The sequence below is a fragment of the Rhinichthys klamathensis genome, unplaced genomic scaffold (assembly GCF_029890125.1).
Source record: "Rhinichthys klamathensis goyatoka isolate OS25496 unplaced genomic scaffold, OSU_Roscu_1.1 h1tg000552l_1, whole genome shotgun sequence".
In the NCBI taxonomy this organism is placed as follows: Eukaryota; Metazoa; Chordata; class Actinopteri; order Cypriniformes; family Leuciscidae; genus Rhinichthys; species Rhinichthys klamathensis.
The window spans coordinates 693,710-720,677 of NW_026607022.1; the positions used below are offsets into that span (position 1 = coordinate 693,710).

Consider the following 26,968-nt stretch of genomic DNA (forward strand, 5'->3'; position numbering starts at 1 on the left):
TTTAACCCTCAAGGGGGCCTTACAGACAAATGTTTTTATTTTATTTTTATTGAACAATATTAGTTTACAAACCAAATAGGGAACAATACAATGCCTATTACAAAATATACACTTTTCCATTCATGTGTCCATCCTAAATGTCCACCTGTGTTTATATATATCATACAATAACATCAAAGAAAACAACATTCAATAGTCACTGTAGATGGGGAATAAATAAATAAATAAATAAGGTTTAAATCTTACCAAAATTAAAAGGAAAGATACTCATACATTGATTTATACAGTTCTCCTAGGGTTTGATTTTCTTTGGATAAGTGTTTTAAAGATTCAAAGTATTTTTTGCATTCATTTTAAAAGTAATTTAAAGAGGGTTTAATGTTATTCCACTTACTTTTGTGTATATGGTATTTACCCATTGTAATAATAATATTCAAAGTGTATGACAACTCTTTTGAAAGACCATCAGCATAAATCAAAACCTGAAACAATTTTAGTGATGGAATATCATTGTTGATATCAATATTCAACCAACTGAAAAGATCCTGCCAGTATTTCAATATTACTGGGCAAGAATAAAATAAATGATCAATGGTTTCAGCAGGCTCTACTAAACAAAAAACACAAGGATCTACTTCAAAACCTCAGCAGCGGGATACACATTATTAATAATCCTAAACTGCATATCCTTCATTTTAGGTAGAATTGGCCATTTAAGGTGCTTACAGAATTTGTTTTTAAAAGTTTCATTTTCAAATTGTTTTAATTTTGAAGTTTTATCATAATCTGGGAATAACTTACATTTGAATACATTCCCTATCACTTTATTATTACACTTTTTGTCTCTAATATATATACTTCTCCAATCTTTAACTCGGGCAGTTTAACCGATACCTTTGAATGTGTAAGAGTGCTTTGAATTAGTTGTTTTAAAGAAAGAGGAATGGCTTTGCACAATGTATTATATTCTCTAAATGAACATTTATCTCAAATTTGTCCATGAATGCATTATGTTGAATAATTAGACCTGTTTCATCTAAAAGATCAACAACATGTAAAACATTTTTCCCACACCACTCTTTTTTGAATACTCTTTCTATTTATCGTAATGGTTCTGTTATTCCATAATGTAGAGCAATGTGGTGAAACATTTTGAGGGAATATCAATAGTTTTTTGTTTTGTTTTTTCAGAGGTAACAATTTTAGGACTTTTTCAAACTAATTTTCCTCAGAGCCTGCATAAGCGTGACCGCTCACTCCACCATCTTGGAAATCCCCTCCTACAGACTGTGGGCAAAATAGTTTCCTTTATCTGAGAGGTACAAGACTTGGCTACTTTTCACAAGTTTGACACCTGAACACACGCGCACATTTTCTTAACTCGATTAAAAAAGATTAAGTGGTTGAAAAAACTTAATTTGTCTTTCATGGACAAAAGTGGGCACATAGGAAATTAATAGGAAATACAATCATTCAGGGGTGCGTTTCCCGAAAGCATCGTTAGCCAACTATGGTCGCAAGTTCCGTCGTTACCAATAGAGTTCAATGGAAATTGCGACCAACTTGCGACCATAGTTGGCTAACGATGCTTTCGGGAAACGCACCCCAGAGCAATCTTTTTTTATATGTCAACAGTGATGAGCCATAGACCAGTGGTTCCCAAAACATGTGAGCCAAGGCTAAGGGATCGTGTACAGAAAGACAATTGAAATTTTGATATACAAAAGAAACTTCGGTAACACTTTATAATAATGGTCCGTCATTAGCTACTACTATTAACTAATCTAAAAGAAAGCTCAACTAATCAATAAGTAATATTGAATTTAGGAGATAGTGCCTTATTAGGTAGTCAATAATTACTTATTGAGATTAGCCTCATTATTAAATATTAACTAACTTACAAATTATACAGAACATTATTGTGTGTCTATGAGGTAATCAGTCATCATTTTTACTCTGAACATACTCATAAAATGCATAACTAATTACTCAAGTGTTACCTAGTCACTATGCAGGAACTACTAGTGATCTGGACCATTATTTTAAAGTTAAAAACATATTTTGACCAGAGGCCCACAGAGAAGGAAATGAAAAGTTGAAATAAAGTCGTTATTTTTGCGCACAGAAAGTATTCCCGTCGCTTGATAAACTTAAGGTTGAGCCACTGTCGTCACTTGGACTATTTTAACGATTTCTTTAATAACTTTTCGGATAACAAGTGTCAATCCCTTAGAAGCCTATGGAGGAGTGAGACAGCTCTCAGATTTAATCAAAAATATCTTAATTTGTGTCCCGAAGATGAACGAAAGTCTTACGGGGTTGAACAACATGAGGGAGAGTAATTACTGACAGAGTTTTCATTTTTGGGTGAACTATCCCTTTAAGTTTCTCTGCTTTAATGTGAATTGATTAGAAATGAGAACAGAGACGGTGTTTTATATTTTATTTTTTAATGTATGCTTTATTAAGAGTTTTGTCCACTATATGTTCATGATCACTTTGAGAAAATGTAACAGTCTCACATCTCTCGCTGCTGACTTCTGCAACGTTGATGAACTGTAACCAGCCTTTGGTCGTGTTTGTCCCAGTTTTGTCTGTCCCAGAAAAGAGAAATCTCGAGTGACCGTACACCTGCTGTCAGCGTGATTCGTTCCACACAAACAAACAAACAAACACAGCCACATAAATATGAAAATTTAACATAATTTGAAACTCTTATTGCTCATATCCAGTGTTGGGGAAATTTACTAGTGGAAATTTAAATATTCATTGATCAGTAATAGATATTGCAAATGTATGCAACATGTTTTTCTCATTGACTCTGGCTGTGTCCAAAATCGCATACTTTCGAGTAGGTATTTATTCTGAATAAGTAATTACTTCATGACCACTAGAAATATTTTCTATATACACTCACCGGCCACTTTATTAGGTACACCTGTCCAACTGCTCGTTAACACTTAATTTCTAAGCAGCCAATCACATGGCGGCAACTACGTGCATTTAGGCATGTAGACATGGTCAAGACAATCTCCTGCAGTTCAAACCGAGCATCAGTATGTGGAAGAAAGTTGATTTGAGTGACTTTGAACGTGGCATGATTGTTGGTGCCAGAAGGGCTGGTCTGAGTATTTCAGAAACTGCTAATCTACTGGGATTTTCACGCACAACCATCTCTAGGGTTTACAGAGAATGGTCCGAAAAAGAAAAAACATCCAGTGAGCGGCAGTTCTGTGGGCGGAAATGCCTTGTTGATGCCAGAGGTCAGAGGAGAATGGCCAGACTGGTTCGAGCTGATAGAAGGGCAACAGTGACTGAAATAACCACTCGTTACAACCGAGGTATGCAGCAAAGCATTTGTGAAGCCACAACACGCACAACCTTGAGGCGGATGGGCTACAACAGCAGAAGACTCCACCGGGTACCACTCATCTCCACTACAAATAGGAAAAAGAGGCTACAATTTGCAAGAGCTCACCAAAATTGAACAGTTGAAGACTGGAAAAATGTTGCCTGGTCTGATGAGTCTCGATTTCTGTTGAGACATTCAGATGTTAGAGTCAGAATTTGGCGTAAACAGAATGAGAACATGGAACCATCATGCCTTGTTACCACTGTGCAGGCTGGTGGTGGTGGTGTAATGGTGTGGGGGATGTTTTCCTGGCACACTTTAGGCCCCTTAGTGCCAATTGGGCATCGTTTAAATGCCACGGCCTACCTGAGCATTGTTTCGGACCATGTCCATCCCTTTATGGCCACCATGTACCCATCCTCTGATGGCTACTTCCACCATGTCACAAAGCTCTAATCATTTCAAATTGGTTTCTTGAACATGACAATGAGTTCACTGTACTAAAATGGCCTCCACAGTCACCAGATCTCAACCCAATAGAGCATCTTTGGGATGTGGTGGAACGGGAGATTCGCATCAGGGATGTGCAGCCGACAAATCTGCGGCAACTGTGTGATGCCATCATGTCAATATGGACCAAACTCCCTGAGGAATGCTTCCAGCACCTTGTTGAATCTATGCAACAAAGAATTGAGGCAGTTCTGAAGGCAAAAGGGGGTCCAACCCGTTACTAGCATGGGGTACCTAATAAAGTGGCCGGTGAGTGTAGTATGAATACTATATAGAAAATACTATGAATACTATGAATGTCGGACGAAACATCCTGAAATTACTTTACTTTCATTGTACTTCTGCCTACTTTTCTCTTATCTTGAGGACCACATAAGTTAAAAATGGCTCATCATACACTCTCCCATATTTTAAAACTGTGCTAAATACCGTAAACCTCAGAAGATTCAACACTGACTGAAGGAACGCGCTAGTTATGACATCATCACCGCAATGCGAAGTCAAAAACGCACCAAATTTAGTTTACAATGGCAAAACATCTATAAAACAACAGATCAAACAAAACAAGGATATTTCATTCCTTTTAGATGGAACTAAAACTATGCATTTATTTATTCCTTATGCAAGAAGAATCAGCAGACAATAAAAGTTTAATACTTGGTTGAAGCAAAAAAAAAAAAATGGAAACGAATACGACAGTCTGTCTCTTTATTGACTAACACGATATCAAAGCATCTCAAGACAATAAAACTGAAGAAGGCCAGTTTCAAAGATCCAGAGGCTGGTGCACACTGGGGTACGAGCCCGAGACTACCTGGAGGAGGTGGTCTGAGTTCAGTTGCTCCTGAACCGTGCCGCGGTTCGCGTGAATGTGAAAGCAACACAGACTCGGGTGCGCACTTGTTCAGGGAGTAAAGTAACCTGCGCATGTGTTTCAGCTGATTATGATGTATTTAGTTAAATAAAACACATGTAAGGGATGATAGTGTTGATGATTTACCTTGGATATGAGCGAGAGTGAGCCTGCAGTGTATTCGTGGATTGCATCAGGGCAACAAATTCAAATTCTCTTCAAAAGAGTCCGTTTGTAAGCAGTTGAAAGCCACCTTATGCGACAAACACACATACACACACACACACACACACACAGTAGACCTGTGTTGTTCACTCAGCTGCACATAATAGCACCAAAGTAATAAAAAAACACAATATGTTGACCCGCGTCCTGTTTTTTATTATGCGCCGTGCACGTTTGCGATGACGTAAGATGCACGCAAACGCACCAGGGTTTAATAGAGGGGGCTTTCACACTGGCAGTTTAGTTCGGAACGGGGCACGGTTCGCATGAAAAATCGCTAATGTGAAAGCTGTCATGGGACCCGGGTGCGCACTGGGGTACCGAACCCGAGACTACCTGGAAGAGGTGGTCTGAGTTCGGTTGCTCCAGAACCGTGCCGCGGTTCGCGTGAATGTGAAAGCAAAACGGACTCGGGTGCGCACTTGTTCAGGAAGTAAAGTAACCTGCGCATGCGTCTTATTGTGATGTATTTAGTTAAATAAAACGCTTGTAAGGGATGATAGTGTTGATGATTTACCTTGGATACGAGCGAGAGTGAGCCTGCGTGCAGTGTAGGCCTATTCGTGCATTGCGCGTGGAATCAGGGAAACAAAGTTGGAAATCCACTGTCTCCTAAAAAGATTCCGTTTGTAAGCAGCAGAAGTCCACCTTATGTGACACACGCACAGTAAACCTGTAGTGTTCACTCAACTGCGCATAATAGCAGCGAATTAATAAAATAAAAAACAATATTGACCCACGTTCTGTTTTCTATCATGCGCCATGCACGTTTGCGATGACGTCATATGCACGCAAACGCACCAGGGTTCGATAGAATACTGCGGTCAAGTGGGCCGCGCGTTGAAAATACACGGTCAAGCCAGCCACACATTTTTTTTTAGTATGCGCGTCTAATCGTGTACTTACGGTATGGGTGCTGAAAGAGGTCAAACTTGATTTTTAGACTCTATTTTCTGCTATTTTCCATCTTATTAGGACATAAATAATATATATTTTTTAACTATTTTAATGTTTGTATGCCTAAATATGATTAACATTAATTATTACATAATTTATTCATGTTCATATTCATTTTAATTATCCTTAATATTTTTACATTTTTATTTTTAATGTTTATATATATATATATATATATATATATATATATATATATATATATATATATATATATATATATTGTATACATTAATTATTATAATATATTTATTAATGCTAATGAAATGTAATAATAATGTTATTTATCATACATTTATTTTAAATTTGTATTGTTGATTTAATTATTAGGCCTATATATCAGTTATTAATATCTATTTACTTATTTTTAATTTGAATGTTTATATATATAGTATACATTAATTATTGTAATATATTTATTAATGCTAATGAAATCTGTAATATTGATGTTAATTATCATACATTTATTTTACATTTGTATTGTTGATTTTAATGTTTGTGTATAAATAAAGTATACATTTAATTATTTTACATCATGTATAAATGTTTATTTATTTATTTACTTACATTTTTCATTTTAATGTAAATGACAAATATGATACAACAGGCTTTTGGTGGCTTTAATCTGTCAATTATCCATGAATTGCATATATGAACAATAAAAACCTAATCTATGAAATATGCTTGCATACCTGATGAATGAAACACAAATGATATTTAAAACACATGCACACACACACACACACACACACACACACACACACACACACACACACACACACACACACACACACACACATATACACACAATTTATATATACAAGTATGTTATATTACTGTATAGTTTTTGGAGAAAAGGCAAACTCACCCCACACATCAAAGTGCATTCTATCACTTACACCATGTCCCATTTTCAAACACTCATAAAAAGTGTTCCTTCATAGGTTTGCCCATTCTTACATTTGATTAATGTTCAGAGTGACTCTGACTATTACTGTAATTATTGTCAAGTCATTTTACTGTATAGTTTTCGAGAAAAGTAAAGGTAAACTCACCCCAATCATCAAAAGTGCATTCTATCACTTGCACCATGTCCCATTTTCAAACACTCATAAAAAGTGTTCCTGTATAGGTTTGCTCATTCTTTCAATATATTCCTGTTCAGAGTGACTCTTAATATTACTGTAATTATTTTCAAGTCATTTCACTGTATAGTTTTGGAGAAAAGAAAAGGCAAACTCACCCCAATCATCAAAAGTGCATTCTATCACTTACACCATGTCCCATTTTCAAACACTCATAAAAAGTGTTCCTTTATAGGTTTGCTCATTCTTTCAATATATTCCTGTTCAGAGTGACTCTTAATATTACTGTAATTATTTTCAAGTCATTTTACTGTATAGTTTTCGAGAAAAGTAAAGGCAAACTCACCCCAATCATCAAAAGTGCATTCTATCACTTAAACCATGTCCCATTTTCAAACACTCATAAAAAGTGTTCCTTTATAGGTTTGCTCATTCTTTCAATATATTCCTGTTCAGAGTGACCCTGACTATTACTGTAATTATTATCAAGTCATTTTACTGTATAGTTTTGGAGAAAAGTAAAGGCAAGCTCACCCCAATCATCAAACTGCATTCTAGCACTTACACCATGTCCCATGTTCAAACACTCATAAAAACTGTTCCTTCATAGGTTTGTTCATTCTTTAAATATATTCCTGTTCAGAGTGACTCTTAATATTACTGTAATTATTTTCAAGTCATTTTACTGTATAGTTTTGGAGAAGAGTAAAGGCAAGCTCACCCCAATCATTAAACTGCATTCTAGCACTTACACCATGTCCCATGTTCAAACACTCATAAAAAGTGTTCCTTTATAGGTTTGCTCATTCTTTCAATATATTCCTGTTCAGAGTGACTCTTAATATTACTGTAATTATTTTCAAGTCATTTTACTGTATAGTTTTCGAGAAAAGTAAAGGCAAACTCACCCCAATCATCAAAAGTGCATTCTATCACTTACACCATGTCCCATTTTCAAACACTCATAAAAAGTGTTCCTTCATAGGTTTGCTCATTTTTTCATTGGATTCCTGTTCAGAGTGACCCTGGCTATTACTGTAATTATTTTCTAGTCATTTTACTGTATAGTTTTGGAGAAAAGTAAAGGCAAACTCACCCCAAACATCAAACTGCATTCTAGCACTTACACCATGTCCCATGTTCAAACACTCATAAAAACTATTCCTTCATAGGTTTGCTCATTCTTTCAAAATATTCCTGTTCAGAGTGACTCTTAATATTACTGTAATTATTTTCAAGTCATTTCACTGTATAGTTTTGGAGAAAAGTAAAGGCAAACTCACCCCAATCATCAAAGTGCATTCTATCACTTACACCATGTCCCATTTTCAAACACTCATAAAAAGTGTTCCTTTATAGGTTTGCTCATTCTTTCAATATATTCCTGTTCAGAGTGACCCTGACTATTACTGTAATTATTATCAAGTCATTTTACTGTATAGTTTTGGAGAAGAGTAAAGGCAAGCTCACCCCAATCATCAAACTGCATTCTAGCACTTACACCATGTCCCATGTTCAAACACTCATAAAAACTGTTCCTTCATAGGTTTGTTCATTCTTTAAATATATTCCTGTTCAGAGTGACTCTTAATATTACTGTAATTATTTTCAAGTCATTTTACTGTATAGTTTTGGAGAAGAGTAAAGGCAAGCTCACCCCAATCATTAAACTGCATTCTAGCACTTACACCATGTCCCATGTTCAAACACTCATAAAAAGTGTTCCTTTATAGGTTTGCTCATTCTTTCAATATATTCCTGTTCAGAGTGACTCTTAATATTACTGTAATTATTTTCAAGTCATTTTACTGTATAGTTTTCGAGAAAAGTAAAGGCAAACTCACCCCAATCATCAAAAGTGCATTCTATCACTTACACCATGTCCCATTTTCAAACACTCATAAAAAGTGTTCCTTCATAGGTTTGCTCATTTTTTCATTGGATTCCTGTTCAGAGTGACCCTGGCTATTACTGTAATTATTTTCTAGTCATTTTACTGTATAGTTTTGGAGAAAAGTAAAGGCAAACTCACCCCAAACATCAAACTGCATTCTAGCACTTACACCATGTCCCATGTTCAAACACTCATAAAAACTGTTCCTTCATAGGTTTGCTCATTCTTTCAATATATTCCTGTTCAGAGTGACTCTTAATATTACTGTAATTATTTTCAAGTCATTTCACTGTATAGTTTTGGAAAAAAGTAAAGGCAAACTCACCCCAATCATCAAAGTGCATTCTATCACTTACACCATGTCCCATTTTCAAACACTCATAAAAAGTGTTCCTTTATAGGTTTGCTCATTCTTTCAATATATTCCTGTTCAGAGTGACCCTGACTATTACTGTAATTATTATCAAGTCATTTTACTGTATAGTTTTGGAGAAGAGTAAAGGCAAGCTCACCCCAATCATCAAACTGCATTCTAGCACTTACACCATGTCCCATGTTCAAACACTCATAAAAACTGTTCCTTCATAGGTTTGTTCATTCTTTAAATATATTCCTGTTCAGAGTGACTCTTAATATTACTGTAATTATTTTCAAGTCATTTTACTGTATAGTTTTGGAGAAGAGTAAAGGCAAACTCAGTCACTAGTGCATTCTATCACTTAACACCATGTCTCATGTTCAAACATAAAAAGTGTTCCTTCATAGGTTTGCTCATTCTTTCAATATATTCCTGTTCAGAGTGACTCTGACTATAACTGTAATTATTGTCAAGTCATTTTACTGTATAGTTTTGGAGAAAAGTAAAGGCAAACTCACCCCAATCATCAAAGTGCATTCTATCACTTACACCATGTCCCATTTTCAAACACTCATAAAAAGTGTTCCTTCATAGGTTTGCTCATTCTTTCAATATATTCCTGTTCAGAGTGACTCTTAATATTACTGTAATTATTTTCAAGTCATTTCACTGTATAGTTTTGGAGAAAAGTAAAGGCAAACTCACCCCAATCATCAAACTGCATTCTAGCACTTACGCCATGTCCCATGTTTAAACACTCATAAACAGTGTTCCTTCATAGGTTTGCTCATTCTTTCAATATATTCCTGTTCAGAGTGACTCTTAATATTACTGTAATTATTTTCAAGTCATTTCACTGTATAGTTTTGGAGAAAAGTAAAGGCAAACTCACCCCTATCATCAAAGTGCATTCTATCACTTACACCATGTCCCATTTTCAAACACTCATAAAAAGTGTTCCTTCATAGGTTTGCCCATTCTTACATCTGATTAATGTTCAGAGTGACTCTGACTATTACTGTAATTATTGTCAAGTCATTTTACTGTATAGTTTTGGAGAAAAGTAAAGGCAAACTCAGTCACTAGTGCATTCTACCACTTAACACCATGTCTCATGTTCAAACACTCATAAAAAGTGTTCCTTCATAGGTTTGCTCATTCTTTCAATATATTCCTGTTCAGAGTGACTCTGACTATTACTGTAATTATTTTCAAGTCATTTTACTGTATAGTTTTCGAGAAAAGTAAAGGCAAACTCACCCCAATCATCAAAGTGCATTCTATCACTTACACCATGTCCCATTTTCAAACACTCATAAAAAGTGTTCCTTCATAGGTTTGCTCATTCTTTCAATATATTCCTGTTCAAAGTGACGCTTAATATTACTGTAATTGTTTTCAAGTCATTTCACTCTATAGTTTTGGAGAAAAGTAAAGGCAAACTCACCCCAATCATCAAACTGCATTCTAGCACTTACACCATGTCCCATGTTTAAACACTCATAAACAGTGTTCCTTCATAGGTTTGCTCATTTGTTCACTGGATTCCTGTTCAGAGTGACTCTGACTATTACTGTAATTATTGTCAAGTAATTTTACTGTATAGTTTTGGAGAAAAGTAAAGGCAAACTCAGTCACTAGTGCATTCTATCACTTAACACCATGTCTCATGTTTAAACACTCATAAAGTGTTCCTTCATAGGTTTGCTCATTCTTTCAATATATTCCTGTTCAGAGTGACTCTGACTATTACTGTAATTATTGTCAAGTCATTTTACTGTATAGTTTTGGAGAAAAGTAAAGGCAAACTCACCTCGATCATCAAAGTACATTCTAGCACTTACACCATGTCCCATGTTCAAACACTCATAAAAACTGTTCCTTTATAGGTTTGTTCATTCTTTCAATATATTCCTGTTCAGAGTGACTCTTAATATTACTGTAATTATTTTCAAGTCATTTTACTGTATAGTTTTGGAGAAAAGTAAAGGCAAACTCACCCCAACCATCAAAGTGCATTCTATCACTTACACCATGTCCCATTTTCAAACACTCATAAAAAGTGTTCCTTCATAGGTTTGCCCATTCTTTCATTGGATTCCTGTTTAGAGTGACTCTGACTATTACTGTAATTATTTTCAGGTAATTTTACTGTATAGTTTTGGAGAAAAGTAAAGGCAAACTCAGTCACTAGAGTGCATTCTATCACTTAACTGTCACATGTTCAAACACTCATAAAAAGTGTTCCTCCATAGGTTTGCTCATTCTCTCATTTGATTACAGTATTACTGTTATTATTTTTAAGTCATTCTACTGTATAGTTTTGGAGAAAAGAAAAGACCAATTCACCCCCAACATCAAAGTGATTTTCCTATAGAGGTTTGCTCATTCTTTCAATGGATTCCTGTTCAGAGTGACCCTGACTATTACTGTATCAATTTTCATTTCATTGTATCATTGTTAAACACTAAATTATTTTCATTTTTGAAGGCATTGTTGTGCAAACATACCATGCTTATTTTTATTTCATAATTACCATGTGTAATTTTAACTTACAGTATTTAATGTACAGTAGTGGACAAAATTACATGGAAATACATCATATACACAATGTCTTGCATTTGACGTATTATTGTCATTTTAATTTAGTGAAAACCTTGTTTTTAACTATAAGACATGATTATGTTCATCATCCATTTGAGAAGTAATTTTTTTTTGTCAATGGTTACTACCTCACCTTTAGTTCTCTTACGAGAGGTTATCTCGTATTGCGTAAGCTAGCTTACGCTACGGGAAAGATTCATCTTTTCTGAGAATTTGAAGCCAAAAAATGATCCTATAATTTTGTATCCATTGTCAACGCAGTTCAGCTGCAGCAGACCAAGAGCGGGCTAGCTAGCAGCTCATTGGTTCGCTCACAGAGAACTGCTTAAGCCTATGAGGAGACGCGAATGAACTCTCGACCAATGAGAATCTGACCCGCTCTCATTGCGTCAGAACCCGCCGAAACGGGCGTGGTCAGAGAGTATAAATAGCGTCCCAGGCTGTAAACTCTGGTTTTCATAGAATGAAGCGAGAACGCTAGGAGCACAAGCACGGCCAGGAACGCAATACTCGTTCCCTCATCTAGAGAGAACCGAGGTTGCGTTAGGTAACCGATTCGTTCTCTTACGAGAGGTTCTCTCGTATTGCGTAAGCTAGCTTACGCTACGGGAACACCTGGTCAACGCCGTGCGTGCTAAGCATCCACTAAGAGTCCCAGGGGAGACCCCGGGGAACCCTTATGAGTGGGAATAATTATATGTACCTGTGACAAAGGCCAGCAGAGCGGGCCGGAGATTGTGTAGTACATAAGCACATGATAGAGAGGGACAGAGCGAAAACCGGTCTGTGTGAATGACTCCCCATAGTGCAGCTCAACCAGAAGAGCTGTAACATACTAGACTGCTAGTAGTTTAGCCTGCAAGGCGGGAACTTCCAGATTGTAAAATCTGACAAAGGTGGAGGGGGAAGCCCATCCCGCTGCCACACAAATGTCATGAATGGAAATTCCGCTGGACCATGCCCACGATGAGGCCATGCCTCTAGTGGAATGAGCCCTGATGCCCAGAGGGCATGGCAGGTCTTTTAATGCGTATGCGGCTGCAATGGCATCAACTATCCATCTGGATAGAGTCTGTTTCGAGGCAGCCCACCCCTTGGTGCGCCCACCGAACGAAACAAAAAGCTGCTCGGATCGTCTGACCGGAGCAGTGCGAGTAATGTATAATCTCAGGGCCCTGACCGGACACAGGAGATTAGAGTCAGATTCGTTATCGGATGCAGGCAGAGCCGATAGGGAAATAACTTGTGCCCTGAACGGGGTACCAATCGCTTTTGGGACATAACCATGTCTAGGTTTCAGAACGACTAAGGAGTCATTGGGCCCAAACTCGAGACAGGAAGCGCTGCTGGACAGCGCGTGAAGGTCTCCCACACGTTTTACTGACGTGAGCGCGAGCAGAAAGACAGTTTTGAGCGAAAGGTATTTGAGGTCCACGGTGTTTAGCGGTTCGAATGGAGGGGCTTTCATAGCTTGGAGAACTATGGAAAGGTCCCAAATCGGCACCGAAGGGGGGCGTGGGGGGTTCATCCTTCTAGCTCCTCTGAGGAAGCGGATGACCAAGCCATCTTTGCCCAGTGACTGGCCGCACCGGGGTTCAACGAACGCTGCGACGGCTGCCACATACACCTTGAGAGTGGACGGGGACCTGCCCTTGTCCAACATCTCTTGGAGAAAAACTAGCAAGGAAGGAACCTCGCATAACCGTGGGTCCAAGTTTCTGTCGGTGCACCATTTAGAGAACACAGACCATTTAGACGCATAGAGCCTTCTAGTAGAAGCTGCTCTAGCCTGCATGATCGTGTTTAACACTCCCTCTGGCAAAGCAACATGTAGTTGTTGATCACCCACGCATGTAGCGCCCAGCGCTCTGGGTGGGGATGCCAGATCGTGCCGCGAGCTTGGGAGAGGAGATCTGCTCTGATTGGAATGGGCCACGGGGCTGTCTGTGACAGCTGAGTGAGCTCCGGAAACCAAGTCTGACCCTCCCAACGCTGGGCTATGAGGAGCACCGAGTGGCGTGTTTCCCTGATTCTCTGAAGCACCTGTGGTAGCAGAGAAACCGGAGGGAATGCATAAAGCGGGCGGCTGGGCCAGGTCTGGGCTAGCGCGTCCTCGCTCTTTGAGAAAAATATTGGGCAGTGGGTGTTCTCTTCTGAGGCGAAGAGGTCCACCTCTGCTCTGCCGAATATTCGCCACAGCTTTTGGACTGTAAGAGTGTGCAGGGACCATTCCCCGGGGGGAATGGGGTTCCTGGACAGACTGTCTGGACCGTCGTTCAGATAACCCGGCACGTGCGTCGCTCTGAGCGAGAGCAGGTGACACTGAGACCAAACTAAGATGCGTTCTGTCAGCCGGAAGAGATTCCTGGATCTGACTCCACCCTGACGGTTTAGATAGGAGACCACGGCTATATTGCCCGAACGGATCAGCACGTGGTGACCGTGAATTCGCGGAAGAAAGCGTGTGAGCGCATTCTCGACCGCCAGCATCTCCAAACAGTTTATGTGGAGGAGGCTCTCCTGAGCTGACCAGGGGCCGAAGGCCGGTGAGCCCTCGCAGACCGCACCCCAACCCGTGTTGGATGCGTCTGTCGAGATGACTTTTCGGCGAGAAAAGGTCCCCATGGAAACACCCCGCTGAAACCATTCTGCCACAGTCCATGGGTGCAGAGCTGTGATACAGGTCTGCGTTACCTTCATCAGCTGGCGGCCCGTGGTCCACGCACGGTGAGACACACGGCTCTTCAACCAGAGCTGAAGCGGGCGCATGCGCAGTAACCCCAGCTGGAGCACCGCGGAGGCTGAGGCCATGTAACCCAACGCCTTCTGAAAAGTTTTCAGAGGTGTGAGTCTGTTCATCTGAAATGATGCGGCGAGACGCTGAACACGGCGCGCGCGCTGTGTTGACAGACGAGCCGTCATCGTGACCGAGTCTAGCTCTATACCCAAGAAGGAGATAGTCTAACTGGGTTGTAGTGCGCTCTTTGTCCAGTTGACAGAGAGGCCCAAAGCTTTCAGATGGTCGAGGAGAACTGTACGATGAGACAGTAGCTCTCTCTGTGATTGTGCCAAAATCAGCCAGTCGTCCAAATAGTTCAGTATTCGCAGCCCCTTACTCCGCAGGGGGGCGAGCGCCGCATCCATGCACTTCGTGAACGTGCGGGGTGCTAGGGATAGGCCGAACGGAAGGACGGTGTATTGATAAACCTGGCCTTCGAAGGCGAAACGTAAGAATGGCCTGTGAAGGGGATTTATCTGAATCTGAAAGTAAGCATCTTTCAGATCTAGTGAAATGAACCAGTCCCCCTGGCGCACATGCGCGAGGAGTTTTCTGATAGTGAGCATTTTGAACGGTCTCTTCATGAGAACTTTGTTCAGAAATCTAAGGTCTAAGATTGGTCTGAAGCCGCCGTCTTTCTTTGGAACCAGAAAATAACGGCCGTAAAACCCCGACTCGCTCATAGATAGAGGAACTCTCTCTATAGCCCTTTTGCACAATAGTTTTGCTATCTCTGAACGGAGCAGTGTCACTGCTTCTGGGTTCACAATAGTTTCTAGCCGCGCTCTGAAACGTGGAGGGCGGCGGTGAAACTGTAAGCGATAGCCTAGCCTTATTGTGTTTAGCACCCACTGGGAAATTCCCGGAATAGCTTCCCACGCTTTGAAGCGTAACGCTAAGGGGTGAATGGCTACATGGTCCCCGTTGCTGCATATAAAGGGCTGCGCGGGCGCGCTCATAGTGTTTATGACAGCGGGACTTACACTCAGAGAGGAGTTTAAGGGCCGTGTAACAGAGTGAGCAGAGGTGGGACGCGCGCACGGGCTCGTGGGCGCGCTTATGCACTCTGAAACTCGAGCGGGTTGGAACCGCTTTATGAGAGTGGGCTCTGTGAGAAACACGGGAACTGAAATGCTTTTGTGTATGCGTGAACACAGTGTTGTGGGCACATTTTCTACACAGGAGGCTTTTATGCTCTTTTTGAGACTTCTCTGGGTCGCCGTGAAAACGGCGTTTGTGCTCATGCAAGCGGGAAAGGGGACCGGCTTGGTAATGGCGGGGTACACTGCTGTAGTAGCCGCGTGAGCGGGGACTAACAGAGGGCGAAACTTTGACGGCGGTCCGGCCGCGGCGGGAGAGCGCCGTCTTTTCCTCAGCTGTGCTAGGCAGACTTCGAGTGATCAGGTTTCAGCGTGATCCTAGGCCGAGGCCCCCGAGGAGGCGGCGGTCTGTGGCGGCTGTCAGAGCGAGAACGAGGGCGGCCGCCCTGGCGTCGCTGAGAAGTCTGACTGTGCTGAGCTGGGCGTTGGGGTGGGGCTCGTGCTTTCTGGAGGCGCACTAATTCCTCCTCGATTCCAGCGCGGGTCCCAGAGGATTCTCGGGCCGAGGAGGCGTGAGAACCGGACCATTCCTCCCTGTCTGAAGCGAGAAGCGAACAGGTTTCCTTGATGTCCGCGGCGTCATCGGAGGCGACAGAGCGGCCACTCGGCGGCAACTGCATGTCCGGAAGCGGCGGAGAAGGAGAGCGGGAGGCGACAGGCTCCGGCGGGATGAACGGTTCTAGCTGGGGTTCCGGCAGCCTCTGAGAGCGGCGTTTCTTCTTCCGCGGCGAAGTCAGAGGCGGCGCGGAAGCAACTTTAGTGGCCTAAAGTCGAGCCCGCAGGATCGACAACGGCATGTCCTCGCAAAGATCGCAGCCGCCATCGGCGAGGGCGAGCTCGGCGTGCTCCAATCCGAGGCAGAGAGCGCAGATGACGTGGCGGTCTCCAGTCTCGAGGGGAGCGCGGCAAGAACCGCAGGAGGATTTACGAGACATCTTTAACCTGTTAAAAGTGCATCTAAAGTGCATAAAAGTGCATCTATCCATGATAAAAATGCATCTATCCATCATAAAAGCGCATCTATCCATGATAAAAATGCATCTATCCATCATAAAAGCGCATCTATCCATGATAAAAATGCATCTATCCATCATAAAAGTGCATCTATCCATCATAAAAGTGCATCTATCCATCATATAAGTGCATCTATCCATGATAAAAGTGCATCTTTTATCATGGATAGATGCACTTTTATCATGGATAGATGCACTTTTATGATGGATAGATGCATTTTTATCATGGATAGATGCGCTTTTATGATGGATAGATGCATTTTTATCATGGATAGATGCGCTTTTATGATGGATAGATGCATTTTTATCATGGATAGATGCACTTTTATGATGGATAGATGCATTTTTATCATGGATAGATGCACTTTTATGATGGATAGATGCACTTTTATCATGGATAGATGCACTTTTATGATGGATAGATGCGCTTTTATGATGGATAGATGCACTTTTCACAAAACAATAGAGGCAATAGACTGAATAGATGCTTATAAGATGACAATAAACACCAGTCTAATCAAAATAAAGTCATATGACATGATCTTGAAAAACATTGAACTAAATACAGAGTTTTAGACTTATCATCTTCAGATTTTAAATATAACATGGCCAGACATGTGGCTTTAGCTGCAGTGCATTTCTAGATTGCTACAATGCCAACTTCAATTTTATTTTCATGAAGATGTTTCATAAAAATAAATGTATAATAACTTTACAAAACTTTGAAGCTATTTATAACTATTTTTTTTCATTATGACAATAATTAATTCTACATTTACAATAAACTTCCAGGTGTCAGCTTTCAAATGAGATCTTACTTGTGCTTTTAGTACAAAGGGTTCATGAACTGTATCTGTTTCAGTTTGGGAATGCCATATCTGGGGATTTTTCAAAAATGGGCTTGAAGCTTAACAGGTTAAAAAGACGCTAGACTTTTTTAGATACAAATAAGTATAGGAAGCTTTTTTGTAAAAAGGATACAAATCCGTCGGATGGCGCTAGCTCGCAGGACGGCTGAAGGTGACGAAGATGGCCGGCTTCCTCAGTCTCCCAGATGCTCGCTAGAGTTGCCTTTTCGACGACGGCGGCTTCCACTTTTTATGAGTGTTTGAAAATGGGACATGGTGTAAGTGATAGAATGCACGTTGATGGTTGGGCTGAGTTTGCCTTTACTTTTCTCCAAAACTATACAGTAAAATGACTTGAAAATAATTACAGTAATATTAAGAGTCACTCTGAACAGGAATATATTGAAAGAATGAACAAACCTATAAAGGAACAGTTTTTATGAGTGTTTGAACATGGGACATGGTGTAAGTGCTAGAATGTACTTTGATGATTGAGGTGAGTTTGCCTTTACTTTTCTCCAAAACTATACAGTAAAATTACTTGACAATAATTACAGTAATAGTCAGAGTCACTCTGAACAGGAATATATTGAAAGAATGAGCAAACCTATGAAGGAACACTTTTTATGAGTGTTTGAACATGAGACATGGTGTTAAGTGATAGAATGCACTAGTGACTGAGTTTGCCTTTACTTTTCTCCAAAGTTATACAGTAAAATGACTTGACAATAATTACAGTAATAGTCAGAGTCACTCTGAACAGGAACCCAATGAACAAATGAGCAAACCTATGAAGGAACACTGTTTATGAGTGTTTAAACATGGGACATGGTGTAAGTGCTAGAATGCAGTTTAATGATTGGGGTGAGTTTGCCTTTACTTTTCTCGAAAACTATACAGTGAAATGACTTGAAAATAATTACAGTAAACTTAAGAGTCACTCTGAACAGGAATATATTGAAAGAATGAGCAAACCTATGAAGGAACAGTTTTTATGAGTGTTTGAACATGGGACATGGTGTAAGTGCTAGAATGCACTTTGATGATTGGGGTGAGTTTGCCTTTACTTTTCTCCAAAACTATACAGTAAAATGACTTGAAAATAATTACAGTAATAGTCAGAGTCACTCTGAACAGGAATCAAATGAACAAATGAGCAAACCTACGAAGGAACACTGTTTATGAGTGTTTAAATATGGGACATGGTGTAAGTGCTAGAATGCAGTTTGATGATTGGTGTGAGTTTGCCTTTACTTTTCTCGAAAACTATACAGTGAATGACTTGAAAATAATTACAGTAATATTAAGAGTCACTCTGAACAGGAATATATTGAAAGAATGAGCAAACCTATGAAGGAACACTTTTTATGAGTGTTTGAAAATGGGACATGGTGTAAGTGATAGAATGCACTTTGATGATTGGGGTGAGTTTGCCTTTACTTTTCTCCAAAACTATAGAGTAAAATGATTTGACAATAATTACAGTAATAGTCAGAGTCACTCTGAACAGGAACCCAATGAACAAATGAGCAAACCTATGAAGGAACAGTTTTTATGAGTGTTTAAACATGGGACATGGTGTAAGTGCTAGAATGCAGTTTGATGATTGGGGTGAGTTTGCCTTTACTTTTCTCGAAAACTATACAGTGAAATGACTTGAAAATAATTACAGTAAACTTAAGAGTCACTCTGAACAGGAATATATTTAAAGAATGAACAAACCTATAAAGGAACAGTTTTTATGAGTGTTTGAACATGAGACATGGTAAGTGGTAGAATGCACTAGTGACTGAGTTTGCCTTTACTTTTCTCCAAAACTATACAGTGAAATGACTTGAAAATAATTACAGTAATAGTAAGAGTCACTCTGAACAGGAATATATTGAAAGAATGAGCAAACCTATAAAGGAACACTTTTTACGAGTGTTTGAAAATGGGACATGGTGTAAGTGCTAGAATGCAGTTTGATGATTGGGGTGAGTTTGCCTTTACTCTTCTCCAAAACTATACAGTAAAATGACTTGATAATAATTACAGTAATAGTCAGGGTCACCCTGAACAGGAATATATTGAAAGAATGAGCAAACCTATAAAGGAACACTTTTTACGAGTGTTTGAAAATGGGACATGGTGTAAGTGATAGAATGCACTTTGATGATTGGGGTGAGTTTGCCTTTACTTTTCTCCAAAACTATACAGTGAAATGACTTGAAAATAATTACAGTAATATTAAGAGTCACTCTGAACAGGAATATATTGAAAGAATGAGCAAACCTATGAAGGAACACTTTTTATGAGTGTTTGAAAATGGGACATGGTGTAAGTGATAGAATGCACTTTGATGATTGGGGTGAGTTTGCCTTTACTTTTCTCCAAAACTATACAGTAAAATGACTTGACAATAATTACAGTAATAGTCAGAGTCACTCTGAACAGGAATATATTGAAAGAATGAGCAAACCTATGAAGGAACACTTTTTATGAGTGTTTGAACATAAGACATGGTGTAAAGTGATAGAATGCACTAGTGACTGAGTTTGCCTTTACTTTTCTCCAAAACAATGCAGTAAAATGACTTGAAAATAATTACAGTAATAGTCAGAGTCACTCTCAACAGGAATATATTGAAAGAATGAGCAAACCTATGAAGGAACAGTTTTTATGAGTGTTTGAACATGGGACATGGTGTAAGTGATAGAATGCACTTTGATGATTGGGGTTAGTTTGCCTTTACTTTTCTCCAAAACTATACAGTAAAATGACTAGAAAATAATTACAGTAATAGCCAGGGTTACTCTGAACAGGAATCCAATGAAAGAATGAGCAAACCTATGAAGGAACACTTTTTATGAGTGTTTGAACATGAGACATGGTGTAAAGTGATAGAATGCACTAGTGACTGAGTTTGCCTTTACTTTTCTCCAAAACTATACAGTAAAATGACTTGAAAATAATTACAGTAATATTAAGAGTCACTCTCAACAGGAATATATTGAAAGAATGAGCAAACCTATGAAGGAACAGTTTTTATGAGTGTTTGAACATGGGACATGGTGTAAGTGATAGAATGCACTTTGATGATTGGGGTTAGTTTGCCTTTACTTTTCTCCAAAACTATACAGTAAAATGACTAGAAAATAATTACAGTAATAGCCAGGGTTACTCTGAACAGGAATCCAATGAAAAAATGAGCAAACCTATGAAGGAACACTTTTTATGAGTGTTTGAACATGAGACATGGTGTTAAGTGATAGAATGCACTAGTGACTGAGTTTGCCTTTACTTTTCTCCAAAACTATACAGTAAAATGACTTGAAAATAATTACAGTAATATTAAGAGTCACTCTGAACAGGAATATATTGAAAGAATGAGCAAACCTATAAAGGAACACTTTTTATGAACTATACATTAAAATGACTTGACAATAATTACAGTAATAGTCAGAGTCACTCTGAACATTAATCAAATGTAAGAATGGGCAAACCTATGAAGGAACACTTTTTATGAGTGTTTGAAAATGGGACATGGTGTAAGTGATAGAATGCACTTTGATGTGTGGGGTGAGTTTGCCTTTTCTCCAAAAACTATACAGTAATATAACATAGCCTACTTGTATATATAAATTGTGTGTGTGTGTGTGTGTGTGTGCATGTGTTTTAAATATCATTTGTGTTTCATTCATCAGGTATGCAAGCATATTTCATAGATTAGGTTTGTATTGTTCATATATGCAATTCATGGATAATTGACAGATTAAAGCCACCAAAAGCCTGTTGTATCATATTTGTCATTTACATTAAAATGAAAAATGTAAGTAAATAAATAAATAAACATTTATACATGATGTAAAATAATTAAATGTATTCTTTATTTATACACAAACATTAAAATCAACAATACAAATGTAAAATAAATGTATGATAATTAACATCAATATTACAGATTTCATTAGCATTAATAAATATATTACAATAATTAATGTATACTATATATATAAACATTCAAATTAAAAATAAGTAAATAGACATTAATACCTGATATATAGGCCTAATAATTAAATCAACAATACAAATTTAAAATAAATGTATGATAAATAACATTATTATTACATTTCATTAGCATTAATAAATATATTATAATAATTAATGTATACAATATATATATATATATATAAACATTAAAAATAAAAATGTAAAAATATTAAGGATAATTAAAATGAATATGAACATGAATAAATTATGTAATAATTAATGTTAATCATATTTAGGCATACAAACATTAAAATAGTTTAAAAAAAAAAATTATTTGTGTCCTAATAAGATGGAAAATAGCAGAAAATAGAGTCTAAAAATCAAGTTTGACCTCTTTCAGCACCCATACCGTAAGTACACGATTAGACGCGCATACTAAAAAAAAATGTGCGGCTGGCTTGACCGTGTATTTTCAACGCGCGGCCCACTTGACCGCAGTGATAGAATCCAGTTGTGTGTGAAACCAGACCAACACTGCGGGGGACGCCGGGAACAAACGCGCTCGGGCTCGGACCGCAGCAAACGAGCCCAGTGTAAAAGCCCCCAGAATCAATCGCGCCCGGGCTCAGACCACAGCAAACGAGACCAGTGTGAAAGCACCCACAAAGATGAACTTTATTCACTGTAACAATGTTAGATGATGTTTCTTTGTCCTGTCGATCGTTAGGACAGATTTAGATCCTCATGTGAACCTCGAGACTCCTTTTGCATGTGAAACTATTCCCACACTGATCACAAAGTGAACGGTTTCTCTCTGGTATGGATCTTCATGTGATCCTTAAGATTATTTTTGTATGTGAAACTCTTCCCACATTGATCACATTTGTGCAGCTTCTCTCCAGTGTGGATTTTAATGTGTTCTTTAAGGTGAGCCTGTTGTCTAAAACTCTTTCCACACTGATCACATGTGAACGGTTTCTCTCCAGTGTGAATCCTCATGTGAAGTGAACCAATAAAGTCTTTGTGTGTGTGAAACTCTTTTCACACTGACTGCAAGTGAAACATTTCTTGTCTTTTCTTTTCAGTAAAGAAATATTTTCAGTCTGTGAGTGAGTTTTTTCTCCAGTTCTGACATGATGATGTTTCTCCTCTTCACTCTCCTCATTTTTCAGCATTACATCTGAAACAAAAGTCAAATGTAGGGCTGTCAAGCATCTACATTTTTAAATATAATTTATCGCAAATCAAATTTGAGAAATTACGCCCAAAAGATAATTTAAAGTCATTATTGTGTTAAATTAGAAAAGCATCAAATACACATTACAAAAAGTATCTTGAGAAACAATTTTTTTGATTCAACAGAATTTATTACTAACGAGGGTGAGTAAATTATGACTGAATTGTGTGAACTACCTTATTGTTCCGAATATAAGACGACCCTGATTATAAGACAACCTAGTTCACCCTGATCTCACAAAGCTCTGTTATTATTAATAAAGCTGACTGCACAATGAATCTTTCATAATGTCTACACTTTGTTTGTTATGATCAGAGGATTTGTCAGCATGCATAATTCAGCACTGAAGAAAAACGTATACTCGGTTGCGTACGTAACCTCGGTTCTCTCTAGAAGAGGGTACGAGTATTGCGTAAGTTGCTTACACTACGGGTAAAGTCATCTTTTTTCGAGATATGAAGCCAAATTATGCTTAATTTTTTATTTATTGTCAACGCAGTGCAGCAGCTAGCAGACTTAGAGCAGGCTATCTAGCGTGCTCATTGGCTGCTCTGCGGCTACTGCAGCAGCCTACCCCTGAGCCCGGCGTGACGTCGCGCCCTCTACGCGTCACAGCGTAGAGCAGAAGAGCCACACCCGCCAGAATGGGTGTGGCTTAGCGTATAAAAGTACGGCTCGGAGGCTGCTTCTCTGGTTTTCATCGACTGAAGCGAAAGTCGCTTGTGGCGCGAGCACGGCAGGTTACGCAATACTCGTTCCCTCTTCTAGAGAGAACCGAGGTTACGTACGTAACCGAGTACGTTGTCTTACGAGAGGTTCTCTCGTATTGCGTAAGTTACTTACGCTACGGGAACCCCTTGTCAACGCCGTGCGTGCCAAGCATCCACTTCATGAGTCCCAGGGAAACCCGGGGAACGTAGATAAGTGGGAATCAGGCGGCCAGCAACGCGGGCCAGCACATGTACATAAGCACCCATAGGGAATACAGAGCGGCATTGCCGTCTATATAAAGCATAGCAACCCATATAGTGCAGCTCAACCAAGAGAGCTAAGTTACGTGAGAGTAGTCCGCGCACGATCAGATCTGGGCAGAACATACATCCCACTCATACTGACAGAAGTCTAGCCTGCATGTCATGAATGGAAATCCCTGGACCAAGCCCACGACGAGGCCACTCCCCTAGTGGAATGGGCCCTGATGCCCAAAGGGCATTGCAGACCTTTAGACACGTAAGCATTTGCTATAGCGTCCACTCTGTTTCGAAGCGGCGAGACCCTTGGTGGGCCCACCAAACGAAACAGAGAGCTGCTCCGAGCGCTTAAAGGGGGCGGAGCACGTAATGTAAGCCCGCAGCGCCCTGACAGGGCAGAGGAGACTAACATCGCTCTCACTATCGGATGCTGGCAGAGCTGATAGAGAAATGACCTGCACTCTGAAGGGAGTGCCCATCACCTTAGGGACATAGCCATGTCTTGGCTTGAGGATGACTTTAGAGTCATTTGGTCCAAACTCAAGACACGCAGCGCTAATGGATAGCGCGTGTAAATCCCCCACACGTTTAACTGATGACAGTCAGAAAAACGGTTTTGAGCGAGAGGTACTTTAGGTCCACGGAATCTAGCGCTTCGAAGGGGTATGCTTTTAGGGCCACTAAGACCAAGGAAAGATCCCACATGGGAACCGACAGGGGTCGCGGGGGATTCATCCTCCTGGCTCCTCTAAGGAAGCGGATGACCAGCTCGTTTCTTCCTATTGACTGGCTGTGCGTCGACTCAGCGAACGCTGCAACGGCCGCCACATATACTTTAAGCGTGGAGGGGGACCTGCCCCTGTCCAACAGCTCTTGAAGGAAGCTAAGCAACCACGATACCCCACATGTTCGTGGGTCCAGATTTCTGTCGGCACACCATTTGAAGAACACAGACCATTTAGACGCGTAGAGCCGTCTCGTAGAGGGAGCTCTGGACTGCGTAATCGTGTTCATAACCCCTTCTGGCAAGACAACGGGTATCCGTTGATTAACCATACGTGCAGAGACCAGCGCTCTGGATGGGGATGCCAGATTGAGCCGTGGGCTTGAGAGAGGAGATCTCTCCTCACCGGAATTGGCCAAGGGGCTGTGCGTGACAGCCACATCAGCTCCGGGAACCAGATTTGGTTCTCCCATCGCGGGGCTATAAGGAGCACCGAGTGGCGCGTTTCCCTGATCCTCTTGATTACCTGTGGCAACAGAGAGACCGGAGGGAAAGCATAAAGTGGGCAGCTGGGCCAGATTTGGACCAGCGCGTCCTCATTCTTCGAAAAGAACATCGGGCAGTGAGCGTTGTCTTTTGACGCAAACAGGTCGACTTCCGCTTTGCCGAAAAGGCGCCATAGCAACTGGACTGTCTGGGGGTGAAGGGACCATTCCACTGGGGGAACGTTGTCCTGGACAGTTTGTCTGGGCCATCGTTCAGGTGGCCTGGCACATGCGCAGCTCTCAGTGAGCGCAGAAAGTGCTGAGACCATACGAGGAGGCGTTCCGTAAGATCGCAGAGATTTCTGGATCTGACACCGCCCTGACGGTTCACGTATGACACCACAGACATGTTGTCCGATCGGACTAGAACGTGGTGAAGTATGAGCGGGAGAAAGTGCTTCAGCGCGTTCTCGACCACTATCATCTCCAGAAAGTTTATGTGAAGGCATTTCTCTCGGTCTGACCACAGGCCAAAGACCGATCTGCCCTCGAAGAGAGTGCCCCAACCTAAGTTGGAGGCGTCCGTCGAGATGACCTTTCGGTATGAGACGGCTCCCATCGTCACTCCCGCTGGTACCAGTCAGCCGCTAACCAAGGCTGCAGAGCTGAAACGCAGCTCTGAGTCACTCTGATTCGTCTGCAGCCGAAAGCCCAAGCTCGGTGAGGCACCCGAGCATTCAACCAGCATTGTAGCTAGCGCATGGGCAGTAGGCCCAGCTGAAGCACTGCTGCAGCTGATGCCATACAGCCCAGCATTCTCTGAAATGTTTTCAAAGAAGCGACGCTGCCCTTCTGGAAAGATGCGGCCAGGTGTCGCACACGGCGCAAGCTGTGTCGATAAATGGGCCGTCATAGCCACAGAGTCCAGTTCTATCCCCAAGTCAAGTCAAGTCAAGTCATCTTCATTTATATAGCGCTTTTAACAATGAATTGTTTCAAAGCAGCTTTACAGAGATAAACATATAATTTAAGGTAACAGATTGTTTTGGCGTTATAGCGGTTCTTGAATAATGTTACTTCCAGCTAAAGTTAACTTTGATTAATTCACCTCCGTCGAAATGATCAGACTTTAAACGCGAATCTGTGATTAACGCTGACGGCGTTCACATGCTCATTCAGAATTCTATAGTTATGTGCTTTTTAAAATATGTGCGCAGGTTTGTAATTCATACAACCCAGCCTAAACAAACTACTTTTCTTGCCTATAAATTTTGATACAGAATTTTGTTTTATTTTATCAGTTCGGGGTACGCGAGCCGGAATTCACAACGCTTTATCTGTAGAGTGGGAAAGGGATCCTCCATAGGGAGAGGATAGTGGATACTTCAGCACTGCATTGTCATCGGGTCCAGGCAAAGCTCCCTCGTCAGATCTGGACACGGCCTGGATCCGGCAGGCTGCGCGAAAACCTCGGGATAAACAAAGACACTAATATTAGCGTAGATGCCATTCTTCTTATGATGTAGCGAGTACATCAAGATTTAAGGGAAGTGTTCCCAGTTCCGGCTGACCTAATCTATGCAGCCTAACATTGAATTTATAGAAGTCTATAATGTATTATGTGTATGCTAGGTCAAAGAGATGTGTTTTTAGTCTAGCTTTGAACTGACAGAGTGTGTCTGCTTCTCGGACAATGGTAGGAAGACTGTTCCAAAGTTTTGGTGCTAAATAGGAAAAGGATCTACCGCCAGCAGTCGATTTTGATATTCTAGGTATTATCAACTGGCCGGAATTTTGAGATCGCAATAGACGTGAAGGACCATAATGCGTTAAGAGCTCGCTCAAGTACTGCGGAGCTAAACCATTTAGTGCTTTGTAGGTAATCAACAATATTTTAAAATTTATACGATGTTTAATAGGGAGCCAATGCAGAGTTGACAGAACCGGGCTAATATGGTCATATTTCCTGGTTCTGGTAAGAACTCGAGCTGCGGCGTTTTGAAC

General features: G+C 40.3%; 2 protein-coding genes across 2 annotated transcripts in view; both read right to left on the minus strand.

The window, feature by feature from the left end:
• Positions 1–26,968, minus strand: part of LOC130073570 (zinc finger protein 226-like) — a 130,840-nt gene that overhangs the window by 31,353 nt on the left and 72,519 nt on the right. The window lies entirely within an intron of this gene.
• The window catches only part of LOC130073571 (gastrula zinc finger protein XlCGF7.1-like), a 75,934-nt gene that overhangs the window by 19,493 nt on the left and 29,473 nt on the right, over positions 1–26,968 (minus strand). The gene's annotated exons all lie outside the window — the stretch shown is intronic.